General features: G+C 40.8%; 1 protein-coding gene across 2 annotated transcripts in view; it reads left to right on the top strand.

Moving 5' to 3' along the window:
* Positions 1-2,661: 2,661 nt before the first annotated feature.
* LHFPL2 (LHFPL tetraspan subfamily member 2) overlaps positions 2,662-5,666 on the top strand; it is a 73,490-nt gene continuing 70,485 nt past the window's right edge. Inside the window, exon 1 of one of the 2 annotated variants that reach the window (XM_072416307.1) lies at positions 2,662-2,795. The gene's annotated coding sequence lies outside the window, so the exon portion shown is untranslated. The remainder of the gene's footprint in view (positions 2,796-5,666) is intronic. The other variant, XM_072416308.1, reaches the window with a different exon arrangement.

The following is a 5,666-nucleotide window of genomic DNA, read 5'->3' as shown; positions in this document are numbered from 1 at the left end:
GGATAATATGTTTCTGTTAGGTGCATGCTAAAGACACCATGTATGTTTGTATGGTGAATAAATTATAAAGCAATCAGGAGAAATCTAAGCTCTTATTGTAAGAAAAACAGTCTTTTCAGGTTTCAGGTCTCCCCCCCCCCCCCTCTTTGTAAGAGACTTCATCTCTTTGTTCCCCCTCATATAGCGCTGACATGTTCTCCTTCATCTCTGATTTAAATCATGAATCATGAATTATACTGTACAAAATTAGAGCTTTTTTTAGTGAAACGCGTTGAGGTCCATTTAATATTAATGTACATACATCAGCTTTTCTTCAAAGCAATGGATATGCAAGATACAGGTAGTCCCTGAGTTAAGGGACATACAGACCACTCCTATATATCACTGAGGCTTCCCTGCTCCCTCTGTGCAGGACAGAGGCTTGCTGGGGGGGAGGGGGCGGTTTGCATGACTTGCAGAAGAAATCTTTTGGTTGTTACTCTTTAATGACCAAGACAAACTCTGCAGTTGTTTTTTTTTTTTTGCATATCAAAGCAGAGGTTGCTCCAGATGTTAATGAATGTCTAGGCTCCATATATTTTTTTTTTTGCTTTGTTTTGGAATAACTCACGGTGAGGATTTTTTACAGTAACTGACACCATGCTGCCTAATAATATGTTGGGACAAACATCTGTTCTAATTGCATTTATTTCAATAATGTACATGTTCCGACTTACATACAAATTCAACTTGAGAACAAACCTACAGTCCCTATCTCGTATGTAACCAGGGGACTACCTATAGTGAAGCATTGTAATTTGTGGTATTGTATAAATGAATAAAAAGTAAATTTCAATAGTACTATCTACCTAACAAGTTCTATTTCCTGAAACTTGGCATGTGGCACCATATAACGGGCCTATGATATTTCCCTTGTCCATTTACTGGCTGTGTTGTAACTGTCAGATAATGGGCTAGCCCAGGGGTCAGCAACCTTTACTATCAAAAGAGCCATTTTGCCTCCTCTTCCACTAAAGAAAAATAGTCTGGAGCCGCAAAACATAACACAGTTTATAAACTTTTAAAAGTTTTAATATTTTTTTAATTTTACCTGTTACAACAAGTGTGCATATGTAGGCCTACTTTGAAATAAATTAAACACTGAACTATGCCCCTAGAAGCCTCCAGCTTCTAACATATCATCCTGTTACATTAGCTGGAGGCTTCTAACGTAACAGGGTAGATTTTTTTGATGGGCAGAGTTCTTTATGTTCCGACGATGCCTTAGCGATGAAATTTTAAGGGGTGTTAGCGACAGGTGTCCCTCATTTGCAGCTTTAATTTTGTTCACCTGTACCCCGCAATCTTGAGTAATTGGGGTTCAGGTGCTAGAAGCCTCCAGCAATGTGTAACAGGGTAGATTATTTTGATGGGCAGAGTTCTTTATTTTCTGACGATGCCTTAGCGATTTAATTGTAGGTGGTGTTAGCCATAAGTGTCCCCCACTTGCACCTCTATTTTGGTCACCTGTACCGCCTCCCCCCCGTTCCAGAGAAATTGGGGTTCAGATGCTAGATGCTTCCAGCAATGTGTAACAGGGTAGATTTTTTTGATAGGCAGAGTTTTTATGAATTTTTAGGAGGTGTTAGCCACAGGTGTCCCGTACTTGCACCTCAAATTTTTTTCACCTGTATGTCATTGTACACACCCATTTGTACACGCCCCGTGGTAGATTTATTTCACTGGTAGATTTTTTTCATTAGAACACCGGATAGGGAATCCCCCTCCTCCGCAGTGTCTTGGGAGGAAGGGGATCCCCCATCAGAGATCTCCCCGCGGCAGCCGAAGGGAGCCACAACAAGGAGGCTGAAGAGCCGCATGCGGCTCCGGAGCCACAGGTTGCAGACCCCTGGGCTAGCCAGATGTTCTGGAAGTGACAGGGGGCATCTACTACACAAAATGCACAAATCTGTGTATCCAAGAGTGACCTCTTATGGGGCAAACCATCCAGCAGCAAACCCTTAAAGTGATAGGGGCAAGCGGCTGTCATTCATTGATGTATCTTCTGTCCTTAGCCAATTACACCACGCCTTGTATTTTTTACCACTGTTTAATGATTGGCTAAGGAAGGATGAGGGAAGTAGAAATATATTTTCTCATTGGCAGAAGGCAAACCTGTATTCTGCACTAAAATGCGTAATATGTTGGCGCTATATAAATCCTGTTTAATAATAATAATAATAATAATAAAATGTGGATGATTCTGTGTATCCATAGCAATGGAGAGAGAAAATTGTATGTGTTGTGAGGGGATCACATAAGGTAAACTTTAATGCTAAAACTAGTGTTGTCCTTTTACTTGCATAGTTGGAGTTGTTTTTTTAAACCCACTTTTAGCCCTATAGCTAAAAAAAATATATAAATAAAAAAAAATATTGAGTATTTTAATTAATGTGTATACTTTATTTATTTAATAATTAAAATTGGTCAGCGTTTTATTTGCTGTTTTACCTCCCTCACAGTCCCACCATATACTAATCTTCCCCTGGCAGGGAAGGATTCCCGGGACTGACAACTCTCCGCTGTCCCCAAACCACCAGGGACCGTCTGACTGAACGTCTGGAGTGGGCGTGGTGAGTGACGTCACGGGGAAGGACCTAGGACGTCACGTGGGCGGGAACAGCCTGGCCGAGCGGCTCTTGCTGGAGCTTTCAGTGCACATTCAATGAGTGTTGGGGGAGGGAGCTCCGTGTATAACGGGAATAGCAGAGCCGCCGCTCGGAGCTGCCCTGTGATCGCTGGAGGCCATTCCTGGGGTGAGTCCGGCTGCTCCTTCATTCATAGCTTTCTCATTGTAATGAATGAATTGCACCCCTCTCTCAATCCCCAAATGTGCAGCTCCGGAGAATCGGCATCACTGTGTCAGAGCTGCTGGGTTCAGTTCATGGGGTTTCTTTTAAGTTTCAGCATAGAAGGGGCTAATCCGGCCTTTATATGTGTGGGGCACCTGGTCACGTGACTGCCCCTCTCTTAGATCTCCATGGAGATGACTTTTGGAAGTTCTTTTTAATCATTTTTTTGTATTTTCAAACTTTATCATTATTTTAGCAGCAGTTCTATATATTCAGAAAGCTTAGGCAACAATAATATTAATTTCTTGTAATATACGCTCATTGAGTTTTAAAATAAGTAGTTCTCCAATTTTTTTTTTTACTTTAATGCTCTTTTTGTTGTGGTTGCTGTCTGTTTTGTAAGTATAAAGTTTGTCTGATTTCACTGGTAATAATATTGTGTTCAATACTAATGTCATTCCCCCTTCTAGGAAAAAAGATCAGCTATAATATTGTGTTCATTACTTATCTCATTATCCCTTCTAGGAAAAAAGATCAGCTATAAAAGTGCACAAGATTAGTGTTCTTCTATTGCAGCTGCAGTTAGCTTTGTGTCCACTAGGGGCGGTAGATTGTCCTCATGTGTCCTTTGATGACAGTAGAAGAATAAGTTTTGTTTTATCTTCTTCCATCATCAGTAACTTCATAAAAAATAATCAGTGACACACAATGTTTGAAGTCTCGTGGAAGGGAAGTTTAGCCATTGGCCGGCGGCTGTTTTCTTTGCGCTTGGATGTATTGTGATTGCATTGAGGATGAGTTGCTAGCCTTGCAGATGAGGGGGGCTGTGATTGTATCTTCAGATGGCTGAGACCACCCAGCCTCCCAGGGAGAACAGCAGTGTCCTTCAGCTGAGAACCCTACAACTATTGTTCTCTGCTATGTGTTACAAAGCATCCAGGATGTTTTTAAGTCTATTTGTTAGGTTTGATGGTCTTCCTTGCATTGGCATTCTATCCTATTAAATAAAAGAAAAATGTGCATTCACTACCCGTCTTGTTATCTTTTTCTTGTTTGAGTTTTTGAGATATCCTTTTGCTCGGTAGTATATTTTATCTTGATGTGAAGTCTTCCTTTACCTAACTATGTAGTAGTATCTGCTGGCAACTTTTATTATTATTATTATTAATATTATTATTAATAAACAGGATTTATATAGCGCCAACATATTACACAGCGTTGTACATTAAATAGGGGTTGCAAATTATTATTATTATTATTAATAAACAGGATTTATATAGCGCCAACATATTACACAGCGTTGTACATTAAATAGGGGTTGCAAATGACAGACAGATACAGACAATGACACAGAGGAAAACAGGACCCTGCCCCGAAGAGCTTTCAATCTGAGGTGGGGGAGGAGATATGTAATCTTGTTAAATAGTAACGGTTTCAAAAATACAGAAGAAGACGGGTGTGCAAGTTTGAAAAAATGGGTTTTGAGTGCTCTTTTAAATCTGCAGAAAGTAGAAGCAAGCCGAATAGGACGAGGAAGACCATTCCAAAGAGTCATGGCAGATCTAGAAAGTGGAGATTCATTTATTGAATGTCCCGCCAACCCATCTCATACCCATCATCTAAAAAATGTAGGCCATAGACTGTGTTCTAAATTTCGCAACCAGGCAGTATTTTGGTAAGCTTACCAGCTGTATGCTAACAGAGGAGAATACCAGGATGCCCCATGGCATTTAGCTTGTGTTCACACTATGGTTGTGCGCTGCATTGGAAGAAACAATGTGCATTGCATTAGGTCATTTTAAAAGGCTGCACAATGCAGCCTATAAATGGCAACCCAATGCATGGGCAGTTCATGGCCCCATGTTACATTACTAAATGCTTATGTACTCACTGCACTCACACTGCAAACCAGTGCTCAACCCAGCAATGTTTTAAGCTGGGTGGGAAGAAATTGTAGGTGGCCCTGTATTGTGACCCAACTAATCAGTAACCATCCAGTAACAGCCGGGTGGTTGCTGTAAACATGCCGGGTGGTGCGCCCAGCTATAAAGGTCTGGGGAGAACACTGCAAACCATGTCTGTGTTTGAGACGCTACATTTAGGGAATGAATGGGGATGGTAGAAGTGAGCAGTTGAGTTCATTGAGAATGATAATTAGGAAGGGATAAGGCATCCGAGTGGCAAGCATGGCACCAGCTGGTAGCTGCCCTCCATCTGAACTCAGCCTTTACTACTTACTTGTTTGCTGCATGACTGAAACCAAAAGATCAGCTTTACACCCAGGCAGGCAATGATCATTCGGCAGAATGAGCTCAGCAATGGCAGATTCCATCATCCCTCGGTGGTAGGTCCACTTTAATGTCACATTGTCTTAGATATTCAGGTTACCTGCTGTGTTATAGTCTTAGCACCCAGAGCTCCCCCAAACTGATGTCATTGACTTGTTAGCATTCTGCAAGGTAATGGATGATCTCAGGATGACTCATCCCAGAATCCTCGGCTTTGTTGTTGTACATGCGAACGTAATAGTGCTATTGATGCTGCTGGGACCATTTGTGACTGAGCTCTGTATATTCCACATTCAACACAAAGCATTAGATCCTCATTAAAAGCTCATTATTTGTGAAAAAAAAATTCTAGCAGTTCTTTGCTTTCTATAAAATGTAAGCTACATCCTTAATGATGAAATAATAGAACTAAGAACTTTTAAAAAAGAATGGCCTCCCAAACTTTATATAGTTGTAGGTAGGCATTGAAAAGAGCTGAACATCTGTTATTTTTCATTGTAGTTCTCTTCATTGGCTTCCATTTCATCAGAGAATCAAATTCAAGCTC

The sequence above is a fragment of the Pyxicephalus adspersus genome, chromosome 6 (genome assembly GCF_032062135.1).
Source record: "Pyxicephalus adspersus chromosome 6, UCB_Pads_2.0, whole genome shotgun sequence".
NCBI lineage: Eukaryota > Metazoa > Chordata > Amphibia > Anura > Pyxicephalidae > Pyxicephalus > Pyxicephalus adspersus.
Note: the sequence above shows the minus strand (reverse complement) of the source record. Positions and strands in the feature narration are given on the sequence as shown.